This window comes from Enhydra lutris, unplaced genomic scaffold (assembly GCF_002288905.1).
Source record: "Enhydra lutris kenyoni isolate GAN:26980312 unplaced genomic scaffold, ASM228890v2 scaffoldscaffold15, whole genome shotgun sequence".
NCBI classification, from domain to species: Eukaryota; Metazoa; Chordata; class Mammalia; order Carnivora; family Mustelidae; genus Enhydra; species Enhydra lutris.
In genome coordinates this window covers 47,054,200-47,068,743 of record NW_019154099.1, presented here as the reverse complement: position 1 = coordinate 47,068,743, position 14,544 = coordinate 47,054,200, and the positions used below count along the sequence as shown (strand labels likewise).

The window sequence follows — 14,544 nt, the reverse complement described above, 5'->3', positions numbered from 1 at the left end:
CCATGCATCTACTTAGCTTAGAAACAACAGTTCCTAAAGGACCTTTTCAAACAAATATATATCCCGTGGTTAAGATATCAATGAACTGGTGACAGTATTTTACACAAGACTTGCCCTATATCTATGATCTTCTATGAGTCAAAGAAAACAGAAGACATGATATCCGCTTGAGAGAACGTCCGTTAACATTAGGAGTATACCATTCACTTCTCCTCCAAAGTAGTTGCTTCTTTTTTCATTTATTGTTAAATTTTAGGAAATCTTAATTTGATATAAACTCAAATCAAAATATGTTGCAAAGTGTTGTCATTAACATAATAACCAATGCATACTGATACAAAACTTTTGCTCCGACCTATTTACAAATCAGTTCTAATACCAAATTCAATTAAATTGCTGTTATTTGGACTAGTTCATAAATGGGATATTTAAATTAGTGTAATATTTTGGACTCTTCGTAGTTGCTATATATAGCAATCAATTATCAGTGTTCAGAGATTCATAATGCAATTAAATTCACTTAATACCAAAGCTCTAATGAACATAATTTAGTTTGCCATAATGAATCAGAAAGTTATGAAGTACTTTGCATTGTCATTATAAATATAAACTATCATTTTATAGAGTTTGAATAAAATATAGGCAATTGGGCTTCCTGCCTAAAAAGTTCTAACTGAAAAAGAGTACACCAAGAAATGAATTCTGCTATCACGCAGGACTTGAATATTAGTGGACTCACTTATAGGATGCAAGAAATTAGAAATTTTTTTTAGGATTTTATTTATTTATTTGACAGAGAGAGAGAGAGAGAGAGAGAGATCACAAGTAGGCAGAGAGGCAGGCAGAGAGAGAGAGGGGGTAAAGCAGGCTCCCTGCTGAGCAGAGTGCCCGATGCAGGGCCCCATCCCAAAACCTTGGATCATGACCTGAGCCAAAGGCAGAGGCTTTAACCCACTGAGCCACCCAGGAGCCCAAGAAATTAGAAATTAATGTCATTGGGTACTGTTAGCCTCTATGGGCCTCACATGAGGCCCCCCTGAGACATAGTTCATGTAAATAAGGACACCTATCCATTTGCACAAAGGAACTTCGGGAAGGAAGCTCAAGTCTTATCCCATTTGGAGAATGTGATTTGAGGTGGGGAAGAGGCTAAGACAAGATAATGCGTCCGAGTTTATAAATTCAAGTTCCCAACATTAGAGAGATCCTGTTTGACCTCTCATAGTTCTCTCCGTTCTCTGATACCATGTCCTCTCTCAGCTAATGCAAGGACAAAGCAAGTCCAGCACACCTCAAGGAGTCCCAGTAGGAATACAAACAAAAACAAGCAAACAAACAAGTAATTTCTTTTTTTCTGGAACCCTGGAGGGTTTTCTCCTGAGACACAGAAGGAAAGAAGCCATGAATCTCTCTACAGATTCCTTGGAAGTTAACACCTTATTTCTGCTTTATTAGAAGACCTTGATTTAGCCACTTTGGTTCTGAAAAATGTAACATTGAACCACCGTTCTGATCATTAGATGGTGCCTGTAAGAATAATAGGATTATTTATAGTTGTTTTCAAATGAAACCAAAGCATCAAACCTTAAAAAGGACGCTATTCACATGTTTACCTTTTTACTATGAAAGAATACGCTTTCCTAAATATAGAAATTTTGTTGCTATAGTGGCAGCAAAAATTGAGGGATTTCCTAGGTGATGGTTTACAAACCCTGTGTGATCTTATCCAAGCCACCAAATATTTCTTATCCTAATTTTTTCCCAAATGTGAAATCAGGATAAACATTATTAAGCCTCCCTAAGCTTCAAGGATTCAGTAAGGAAAATCGGCATTGGTGCAAATAGAGTAAATTTTTCAAAATTTTCAAAGGATCAATTAATCAAAATATTTCTGTATGTTCTATGTCCATGTTATGCAATCAAGAACATTTCATAAATTTTCAGAAATATTAGTTACCTAGTTTGTCCTAAAATGGAAAGGATATTAAATGATCAATATTAATACTAAAGTATAAAAATACCATATTCAAATCTTTCATTCTTGAAACCAAGAATGAAAACAGCTTGGCCTTGTTGATAGAGGAGCTGGGTGAAATGTGTTATAGATTGTGAACGAAACTAGAGAAGAATGGAAAAATCACTGAATTGAAAAATACTAATATAATGAGACTAGAAAGTGGATTCTAATCATGAGCTCAGGACAGCCTATTCATTTATCTTCTTTTTGAGGTCAATTATTTTGTTGGACTCAGGAATTAAAGCTTAATTTATTGAATACAGAGTACTGCCTTCAGCAACGAATAGTTAGTAATCAATAGTGTGGTCTGGATTTTCAAAGAGCTTAAAAAAAATTAAAAAAAATCTTCTCACTCTCATTGCTCTGCAAAGACTGGAGGTATAAATGTTTCTCTACAAGGATGAAATTTTTATTTTTTTGCTTTTACTGAAAGTAACATTCCTTAGGCTCTTCCCCTCCTGATACAGGGAACATGAAATATTGGACTTATGCCTGCTGTGAGGCTGAATGGTTGAAAACAGCCTGCTCACTTATTATATCTTGTGGTTTGCTTCTGTATGCCTAAATTCGTATTCATCATTGAATAATGAAACCAAGTTCTCATCTTTCAATAAATAGGGCTCAAGAAACATTTCATTAGATTTTAAGCTTCAGTTCTGTCTAAGGATATGTCATTGTCTCCAAAGCTTGCTATTAGCTTCACTCGTCCTCAAAAGTCAAGTTATTATTCCTTGCTCAAAATCATTATATGGTTTACTGATCTCAGAGTCAAAGTTAATATTTGGTATTGAAAGATGCTAATGTATCAGGCAATTATGACAAATGTTGCTACCTTAAGGTACATTGATCTTAGATCTTATGAAAGATAGGGATCCAAGGTACTGAGGCAAAACTAATGCCCCCCAAAAATAAGTACCCTCATTTAATTTTTAACCTGCCTATAGACTTAAACTTCCACCTTTTGAAGGTTGACTCTGAACAAAGTATTTTATGCCTGGATGAAAATTGTTTCTCAGCAAACCAAACAAGATGGAGACTGGGAAGACAGTTATCAGACCCACTTTGCTGATGAAGTATTATGCCCATACGGCACAGAGAATGAAATTGAAGGGCAATGTAGGGAAAAACGATCTCAATCCAACCTTTGTTTAATTGGCGAGGGCAAACTGCACATTGGGTAAAGCCTTCAGTCAACAAAAATTTTCATCTGCAAGAAACAGTTTGGCAGGAAATAAAATGTTTTTGATTTTTTTTCTCTTCCCCATTCACAAAATATACATCAAAGGTTGTTGCTTAGGGCTCCGTTCTGCTTAATAGATGCACAAAAGCACTTTTTCCAGCCAACATTAGCCTCTGGAAGGATTTAATTCATCTAGAGGGAGATCTGGGTGCAGACAGCTGTTTGCTGCGGGGCAGATTGCTTCAAGTGGGGGAGCAATCTTGAAGATAAAAACCACCGCTGTTCCAAAGGCAAACAAGAAAGTCTGCATGCTGCCGCTGCCTGATCCCTTGCAGAGGCCTCTTAAGGGGCAAAATTCAACTCCGAGGAGCCAAAAGTTGCCCTGAGGACATCCGAGAAAGGCTTCAAATGAAGCCTCCCAACAAATGCATCAAGATGTAAGGTGCACGCAGGGTGGAGGGAGGTGCTAGCAGGAGAGGAAAGGCAGATCAGAGGCTCTCAAGGCATCCAAGTCCAAGAAAACGGCATTAAGGTTCTCCCAATCGAGCTGGAAATGTCTCATTGATACAGGCGTACTGTGCATGGAGATGGGATTACGCGCTGTATGGCATTTACCTAGAGACTATAGCATTCTCCTACTCTCCTGCTCTCCAAAACACTTCTAACTGAAAGTTTGTTTGCAATGAATGCTTCAAGATGGTGGTATAAACTCATGTGATCACAGAACACAATGAGTGTGAGAAGCTTTGGTCTCCGGTCAGTGGCAATTGTATCTGTATACTCGGTAACTGATAGTACTTGTCCTGCGGGGGGACACAGGTATCCTAAATTTGCTTCTTTAAACCCACAAATTCGTGTTGAGTGTCTTTCTCTCCTAATCTCTTCTTTTCTACCCTCGCCTCCACTAAAGCATGTTAAATCAGTTCAGTTAGACCAGCTGATTGAATCAGTCCAAGGTCTGGGTAAGGAAAGACGCAGAAGAGCTGTCATGGAGGGAAACATGGTTGGGAAAGTTGATGTCCAGTAAGGGTTATGATTCACAGACACAATAAAGCTATGACCTTGCCCCACCCCCATGTCTTTTTCAAGGACAAGTCAATAGGGCTGTCCTTCCTCATGCTGCATACGCCTATCAGCGGTTCAGGCACATCTAATGAGATGAATTCTCCTTTCAAAAGTCTCCTGGCTTACACAATGACCAGATAGGATGACCAGGAAAATGCTGAGTTAATGAGGAACATTCATGGAAGAAGAATCATAGCGACTTTACTCTCTTTTACGCTGGACTTCGAGGGTGAGAACACAAGGTCCCTGAATGGCCTGTTTCTTCACACTCTAGAGATGTGCAACCCTATGGGAAGAGGTAGACACTGGGGCTGCTCACAGAGACCTTGCAACAGGAAGTGTCACCCTTGGCACACCCTAGCCTATGAGGCATGGACACCCGGATGTGGTTTCCTATAGCAGGGGTCTCAGCCTCAGCACTGTTGACATTGTGAGCTGGAGGATATTGGTTGTTGTGGGTCTGCCCTGTGCCCTGTAGGATATCAAACAGCATCCCTGGCCTCTCTCTACTTGCTGCCAATAGCACATCCCTCCCTGAGCACCGACACCCAAACACGTCTCCAGACATTAGCAAACGTCCCTTGGGGAGACAAAATCACTCTTAATCCTCCCACGGAGAGTTATCCTCCTACTGAGAAATTCCAGAGGTCTAAAAATAGGATATCAAAACATTCAGAGAAAAACCCAGAACATTTATAGAGACAGCCCACAATTCATTTTTGAGATAAATTCAAGGAGCTGTGCTCTCACTGAAAGGAACTGAAACATACATTATACTCATGGGTAAGATTGCTGGTGGCTAATATTACCGATTCCATGTCTGGTGCCTGTTACGTGGCAGGGCTTTAGAATGTGGGACTAGTGATGGAGGAACATGAGCGTCCAGTGAAATGCATCTTGACTCTACCTGGTCTGGGCTCTTCTTAGAGAATGGTAAGTTCATGGGCCCACCTTAGAAGGAGAGAGAGAGGCTACAGCCCATTGTAGAGCAAGACATAACTGATATGGCATCTTGGCATCCTCCAAGCTCTTGTACAGTAATACAGATATAAACATTCGCATTATTCCATGCTCCAAGTTCCCATGCATCTATACCTAGAAGGCCTCGTGGCTCCTGTCCAAAAATATGTTCCTTATCAAGACTGCCTTACCAGATGCTCACTTCCTCTCTGACACAGCTCTCTGTCCCAAGCCATGCTTTGCTTGGCCTCATCACTACCTCTCCTGCTGCTGGCCCTGCTGGGCCTTGACCTCATAACCTGTGATCTCGCCCAGCTGACCGCATTCAAGTTCACTTGCATACTTCACCCCAGCAATGCCCTGCATACTATGTTTTGAATGAACTCCCAAGCTGCTTTTGAATCTATAATAGATATCCTGTTATATTGTCTTAGCAGTTTTCCCAAATATCAGTTGTGTTTTTCTGTAAGAAATGGCAACCCTCAGTATACATTTTTAAAAATTATGAGGTTGAAATTATATCAAATTATTTTTAAAATAGCGATTCATTAAAAAAAGAGGCTATTATGAGACAATGTTGCTGTAAGCAAAAATTCTTTTATGATTTATGACTTCTTTATCTCTTAATTCATACTTTCTCTTGCTGTGTCTGTATATATATGTTTCTATAAATTTATTATATTATAATAAACTTATGAATTACTCAGTCAGATAATCCCAGGAATTAATAGGCTCTATAATTTTGAAGTGATTCTAATAATAGTAATCTATACCTTTCCTGTTTGAGGGATTATTTAACCAAATTTCTGTCAGATAAGTAAGAGCTCCCCACCCCCATCACAAACTCTTTTTTAAAATGCAGTCAATCTGGTAACATAATATCTTCATTATTTCCATTTGCTTCTGTTGCAGTTTTGGAGGAAAGTCAAGATACCAAACCTTAAATGAAGAGGACAAATGGATTTGAAAATATTAAATTACCACCATGGTAATTTCAAACATAGCGAGAGACAGGCTGAAACAGTAGCATCATACACTATATAAGAAACGGTGTTACAGATTTTACACAAGTATTTACGCAAATCAGATATTAGTATATCTAGTTTACAGATGAGGAGACTGAGACTCAGAAAGAAGCAAATTGTCCTAGACCATTCAACTAACATGAACCCAGAGCTCACACTGTTAGGAGAAAGGATGAATTCTAAGAAAGAGCAGGAAAATGGGGTGGCTTTGTAGTTTTTCATAAGTCAAACTTCCACACTGTGATTTGAATGATTAATGGGAAGTAAAATAAACTCCAAAGACAATGGATAAAACCATATATAAATAAAAATTGCAAAATGCACTCGAAAGTCACATTTATTTATTACAAATAATTTTCATGTGTGATTACTTTTTCCACTAATGCTAATTAGTTCATGTATGTAACTGAGAATGGAGGACATATTCACATCCCCAGAACTGCTATATCTTTCCTGAAAGGGGCAGCTTCCACTAGAAGAAACCACTCACAGACCCTGGGATTATAGCTACCGGCCACAGGATAGTGGCATACAAAAAGAGGCTAAAATTATTTGACTCAACATGTCTCATTTTTTATATATGCATATATCATTTTATCATATGTGTACATTATCAACAAGTATACATATCCAGGAACACATTCACTTAAACATTAAACAAATGTTTGAGTAAAATCAAATAAAATGCTAATGTTAACACAGAAGAATCAGCAACAGACACTTTATGTGGTTCAAAATACTCCAAATATTTAATAACCATGCTTTTACAGAAAAATTTTGCCAATCCCTGGCATAAAAGGTCAAAATCGTAAGTGAAATGTTTGGAGATACATTAATCCAACAAAATGTTTTATGCAGTTCAATTTCTTGTAGGTAGGAAGACAATTTATTAGTCTGTTATCTCTAAGTAGTAGAATAAAAGTTCCTTTTCCCCATTATTTATTTTGATTAAAATTCAATTAGGCAACACATAGGACATCACTAGTGTCAGACACAGTGTTCAACAATTCATCCATTATTTTTATCTTATATGTTAAAGTTTTCTTTGACAGCCCTGCAGCCCATTCATCTCTTTATATTTCCTTACAAGGTAACACAAATCCAAAAGTAAATTCTTAAATCACTTTAATGATTTAAAGGATTTAGGTGATTTCAGTGATTTCAAAGTAGACACCCCTAAATTTTTCTAATGTTGTGGTTTAAGGAGCCCCTGGACATTTTCACGAGGAGAAAATTCCACAGTAAATCTGGCAGATAAGATAGACAGTATAAAATGAAAAAGGAAAAGGAAAAAAAAAAACAACCAATAAAATTATAAAGAAAATTTCATAATTTTCCTTCTTAACTTTCTCTTCATGGTAATTACTAAAAATGTAAATATAAACTATCTTTTAACATTTTACAAGGCCCTATAATGAAATACAATGCTCACCATAAATCTAGAATTATTTTCAGAAAACAATAAATCTGCTATCAAAATTATCACAATACATAATTCAAAAATTACTCACTACGTTAATCCAAAGGTTATTTTTATTATATTACTCCCATTGTGTGTTGGAAACTCTTATAAATTAGACCTTAAGGAAGTGAAAACATAAGGGGTCTAGGGAAATACTCGTAACCAATCAATCAAGAAAACCACGGATATAACAATGTCTTTTGAAATGCATTCTTCAGGTCAATTGGACATTACCACTTTATGTATTTCCAGTGCATCTAATGTAATCAACTAGACTCTTCCATAAGAAAATTTTAATGAGGGACGCCTGGGTGGCTCAGTTGGTTAAGCGGCTGCCTTCGGCTCAGGTCATGATCCCAGCGTCCTGGGATCGAGTCCCACATCAGGCTCCTTGCTTGGCGGGGAGCCTGCTTCTCCCTCTGCCTCTGCCTGCCATTCTGTCTGCCTGTGCTCGCTCTCTCTCCCTCTCTCTCTGACAAAAAAAAAAAAAGAAAAATTTAATGAAAAGTCATCATGAGTGTTTGTTAAAAATAATCAATACCCTGCAAAGTCCTTCCATTTAATACCATTAAATTAAGTCACCTGAGGAGAATAAATTCCAGGAGACTTTTCAGATTCAGGGGTGTAATTCAGTTTCAAAAAGGAAAGTTTCTTGGAAAGCAGCCCCTATGTATTTGATTGATATTGGGAAATTTGAAGCAATAAGGCAGTTTACAGAAATTGTTGGCTTGAACGCACATTTCCCAAGGTTAAACTTTTTTTTTCCCCCTATACTTAGTGATCCTTTACACATTAGATTGATAAATGCTTTATTTCTTGGTAGGTTATTTCTCGAGAAGATGTCGTTTCAAGTGAGAAAGTCTGATTAGGCCATTTACGTTCACAAGGTGGGATAGATGAACTATTAATTCTGGGAATCAGGAATTAAATTTGAAATCTGCTGACGTTTTGCTGCCAAAAGCAAACAACTGTTTGGAGCCTGCAGACGATGTTTCCAGTTCACCCTAAGCAGCACATGTGAAATGAAAACCCGAGGTGATTCCCTAGTTCACGTTCATCACCGTACAGCTCCTTCGTCTTGGCCTGCAAACGCCCTCAGGCCTTGCCCACAACCCATTTTTCTTTTCAGAGAGGACACGACACACAGTGTGTGTAACCCGTTAGGCCTCCAAATTACAGATTTTAAAATCATTTCCAACTTCGTGTTTGCCTTCACTGAAAAAAAGAGCAAGTATTTGTTTTGTTTTGTTTAGGTTTCCAAATTTGGATCCTATATTTTTCCCATCACAGACCCAGTTCTTCGGCCAGCTCCCCTTCCTTCCTCACCCGCCTGCTTGTGCCAGGGGTGGAAAAAAATCTGCACCACCAAACCACCAGGGGTGGACTCTGGGAAGTGGGGGTCAAAGCTAATCTGTAGGTGAAAAGTCAGTGATAGGGACACGGCGTTATTGCCACAAGAGATTGTGCAGGTGCTTAAGGAGAATAAGGAGGAAGAGCCATAGGAAACTGACTTCTGATTCTCAGAGAATTCTAATAGGTGGTTCTCACCCTTGGTTGCCCATTAAAATAATGTAAAAGAATCCTGGTGGCCAGGCTGCTTTCCAGACTAATGAAATCGTAAGCTCTGGGAGTGGGATCCAGGTTGTCAGTCTATCCTCAAACTCCCTGAGTGATCTCAATGTGCAGCTCTTCTCTGTTTTCCAGGACTTTCATTTAGTCAGTGCCTGGCAGTAGATATAGGGACAGGGAAGAAGGAATGGTGACGGAAGGAGGAGTTACATTACATGTCAGCCCTGACTCTCCTTTTCCCCTCCTTCGCTTAGGCTCCCTTTTCTCTTTTGTCACAGTAGACCACCAACGTTCTGGTCTCCGGAAGAAAGCACAGCATGGCCAACATGTGGAAAGTGTGGGAGGTGCACTCGCCATGGTCTTGGGGGATAAGACTGTGCTAGTCCCTTTCCCTTTTCCAAGTATCTCTTTTTCCTTTTCCAGCAACTAACACTCCCTCCCCTAGGCACCCCCTCTTCTTGGATAACAGGACAATGAGCTTATCCCATGATGAGCAAGGAAGGGTGCAGCCTGGGAGGAGAAAGGAATAGGGTCTGATAACAAAGGAGCTAATTAAAGCCAAGGGAAAGGGAATGCCTGCCCGAGTAACTAGGCTTTGAGTACATAATGCAGATTGAAGTACATAATACAGAAGGACCACTTGAAGTGTACTGGGAACAGCTGAGTTGTGAAACACAAATATAAAATTCGTAATGAAAGTATTATAGCCAAATTTCATGTTGAATTGTTAAGTTACATCCTTTCCAGACCATGAAAAAACTTTCAGTGCTGAAAAGATATGAGAAGTCCTGGAATAAGTTTACTATGCTCAAGAGATGTCTAAATTAAAATAAAAGCAAAAGTCAGTGCCAAGTATGAGTTTTAAAAAACCAAACTGAGTAATAATGTATTCATATTTTCTGCTATATGCCACCTTTGCGTTTTGAGTTGTCTTTACCTATATTTTGTACAAGAAGAATCTCTTGTGATATCTATTACTTAAATATTTATTTATGTATGTATTCATTTATTTTTAGAGAGGGAGCAAGCGCATACCCAAGGTGGGGGGTGGGGTAGGGCAGAGAGGGAGAGAGAGAATCTTAAGCAGACTCCATGCCCTGTGTGGAGCCCAGAGCAGGGCTTGATCCCACGACCCTGAGATTATGACGTGAACTGAAATCAAGAGTTGGATGCTTAAAACTGACTGAGCCACCAGGAGTACCAATTTATTATTATTATTATTATTATTATTTTCTTTTAAAGAAAAAGTGAAATGCAGTATGCCCCAGTAGAAAAGAACACTAATGGGCACCTGGGTGGCTCAGTGGGTTAAGCCTCTGCTTTCCGCTCTGGTCGTGATCTCAGGGTCCTGGCATCGAGCCCCACATTGGGCTGTCTGCTCAGCAGGGAGCCTGCTTCTCCCTCTCTCTCTACCGGCCTCTCTGTCTACTTGTGATCTCTCTCTCTGTCAAATAAATAAATAAAATCTTAAAAAAGAAAGAAAGAAAGAAAGAAAAGAACACTAATGAAAGGAAATAGTTCAATTATGAAGGTAAGGTTAAAGATTTATGTGCACAAATATTCCTCTTATTATTTATGTTAGCAGAGAAGGGAAACAATTTAAAAATCCTTAAGGAAGGATATATTCACACTGTAAAATATTATGTTTTATATATATAAAATTATGTTTTTAAAATATTTAACAGCTAACACTCACCAAGCACTAAGTATGAGTTAGCTACTATTCCAAGGACTCCTCATCTATTAACTAATTTAATCTTAACAGCAGCTCTATGAGATAGTGATTATTATTATCATCTAACTTCCGCATCTGGGGAAATGGAGGTAAAAAAAAGTTAAGTAGCTTTCAAGGCACTTAGCTAAGAGACGACGCAGCTGGGACTGCAAAGCTAGGCAGTCTGGCTTTCGGAACAGTACTTGTAGATTCTGTGAGGAGCTTAAAGGACACTCTATAATAGATATAATTCAAAATTACTAATACAAAATTAGGCATAGGATCTTGAAAAGGTTATTTAAGTGAAGAGTCTTAAAACATAAACTTCACAAGATTTACAATAAATCTACTTTCACTATATGATATGATGACCAAAAATGCTGAGATAGAAAATGATCCGAAAATAGGGATGCCTGGGTGGCTCAGTCAGTTAAGCATCTGCCTTCAGCTCAGGTCATGATACCAGGGTCCTGGGATCGAGTCCCACATGAGGTACTTGCTCAGTGGGGAATCTGCTCCTCCCTTTCCCTCTGCCTGCAACTCCCCCTGCTTGTGCTCTTTCTCTCTCACATAAATAAAATCTTAAAAAAAAGAAAGAAAATGATCCTCAAACATATATCTAGTACAATCCCAATTTTGTAAAAAAAAAAAAAAAAAAAAAAAAAGGGAAGAAAAGGTATATATACACACTGAGAAAAATAAGAACACACATATAAAAATGGTTTAAGATGGGTAAAACGCTATGATTTGCATCTTCTCTGCACAGTGCTTACTTTTCTAGAGTTTCTACAATGACTATAAATTATGTGCCAATTAAAATACAAAAACAATAGGTATTATTTCAAAATAAAAAGACCTTTTAAACAAAAAAATGCTGCTTGTTGATGGGGGAAAATACCTATTTAAAAATACAGACCAAATGGAAAGAACCTAGATGTCAATCAACAGATGAATGGATAAAGAAGATACTGTATACACACACACACGCACATCTTGCAAAACTTGCAAATCTTGCCATTTGCAACGACACGGGTGGAACTATAGGGTATTATGCTAAGCAAAATAAGTCAAAGAAAGACAATTATCATATGCTCTCTCTGATATGAAGAATTTGAGAGGCAGGGGTTCCTGGGGGGAAGGGAGGGATAAAATGAAACAAGATGGGACAGGGGAGGGCGACAAACCATAAGAGACTCTTAATCTCAGGAAACAAACTGAGGGCTGCTGGGGGATTGGGGGAAAGGTTAGAGTGGTTGGGTGATGGGCATTGGGGAGGGTATGTGCTATGATGATGCTGTGCATTGTGTAAGACTGATGATTCACAGACCTGTACCCCTGGGGCAAATAATACATTATATGTTAATAAAAAATAAATAAAAAATATGGACCAAATTTTTAATTATTTAAAATTTATTAAAAATAAATTTAAAAATATGGACCAAAAAATCGTAAGAATATTGAATGAAACTAGTTTATCTAATAAATTTACAAAGGGAAGTCCAAGAATTAAGATTCCCCCCCCCAAAAAAAGAAGCCTGCATAGGGCAGAAAACAAACAAAAAATTTACTCAAAAGATAGACTCTGAGTCTCTTGAGTCTAAATTTCGTGAGTGCATGCTGATTAGTAAGAAGGACTTAATGAATTAAAAGAGAGAGAGAGAAACAGTCTCTCAGATGCAGCACACTGGGCTGTAACATAAAGGTCCCAGTAAGGTTAGTGATTATTCACTGATAATAAGAATATTTTTTGGTAGTCAAATGAATACTTTTAAAAGTATAGAAAATTTCTTTTTCCTTCTAGACAGAAAAGGGATTTCTCAAACGGATGCACTCAGTAGCCAATAAAATTCCATTGTTCATTATCAAAGATGTCAGCCTACACTCAGGAAAAAAGAGCACCAAATTGTCCTTTTTTTTTTTTTTTTTTTTAAGATTTTTATTTATGTGACAGACAGAGATCACAAGCAGGCAGAGAGGCAGGTAGAGAGAGAGGAGAAAGCAGGCTCTCCACGGAGCAGAGAGCCCGATGTGGGGCTCGATCCCAGGACCCTGGGACCATGACCTGAACCGAAGGCAGAGGCTTTAACCCACTGAGCCACCCAGGCACCCCCCAAATTGTCCTTTTAATGATTATGAATTTTAAGTCACTTTTTTCTCTACAGAGTTTTTGGTGAGATTTGATAATTATTAGCGTGGGATGACAAACTGTGTAATTATAAGAATATTTTTATAAACATTTGATGACCAGAGTAATAAAGGGCCTTATGATACCTTGTAACCACCTCTGTCATTTACCAAATGCTTGAGCCTGTTGGCTAACCCTTAGAGGAGCACTGCCTCCCCAGTCATGTGTTAGGAAATCATTTTATTCCTTTAACTTGTCAATAGGTAATAACAGCAGCCTCATTCAGCATCATAGATGTTTAATTCAAAGGTAATTATACACTTTGATGAGAAAAATAAATAATAGATATCCTGGTATAGGTTTATAATAAGATATACCATAGTATTGTGTAAGGTATAAATGCAAATGAATTAATTTAACATTGATCTAAATTTGCTTAACATTGATTAGCTTTACTTTGCCATTCACCAGGTTCTTCTTACAGAAAAAAATATTGAACTCATTAATCTCATGCTATTTAATGGTTGTTTTACCTTCATAACATCAATCAGTTGAAATGCAACAAATAAAAACAATCATTATTGAAGACATCATAAAGTATCAATTACTGCTGCTATTTTTTGTGAAATTGTACAGTGGTGCACCTTATTCTTCACAGTGTTAAAATCAAATTAAATCCTAGATAAGGAGCAGCTTATTTTGATTCACTAGCATATTTTAAGCTTACAAGTAACTTTCATATTATTTATATTTCAGCTCCTGAATTATACAGGTCATACATAAAAGAACTCAAAAGAAGATACTCAGTTGAGTAATCTTTAAAAATTTTCATTCCTACCACAAGCGTATTATTTTTTACTTCATTGGATGTTTTACAACATGTGCTCGTTGTTATTAGCCATATTTTATACAGTAGTATGATATCATTCTTATTTTTATTCTGATGTATGTCATAACATCTTCCCTAAAGCAATTAGCAATGGTTTTTCAAGAAGGCATCTATCTACATATTAGAAATTGATAATTTCTGCAAAGGGTAGTCTTAACACAGCTCTGTTTTTAGCAGACTTAAAGGGCTCGGCAAACCTTCTCCAACATAGCAGTCTTCTGTGTTTGGTTTGGTTTGGATTGAGTACCCTGACCTAGGAATATGTGGCTTATGTTGTAAATGTGACTCTCTCTATGCCCATTTTCCCCTTTCTTTTTGAACTGCTGAGGGTAATGAATCTCCTTCCTCCAGCTCTAACTGCTGCATTCAGTTATCACCAAGAGCAAACACCAACCAACACTCTAATCTTGCTCTGATGGATGGAATGCTAACCTTTCATAAGATTAGAGACACAAGGTGCTCTAGAGATAATAAAATTCAAATAGGTTTATTTCAAAGGGCAACCCAATCTCGCTTTTGTTCATGGGTCACTTGGCAG

General features: G+C 37.8%; 1 protein-coding gene across 1 annotated transcript in view; it reads right to left on the bottom strand.

The window, feature by feature from the left end:
* Window positions 1–14,544, bottom strand: part of LOC111146965 (glypican 6) — a 1,144,597-nt gene that overhangs the window by 533,569 nt on the left and 596,484 nt on the right. The window lies entirely within an intron of this gene.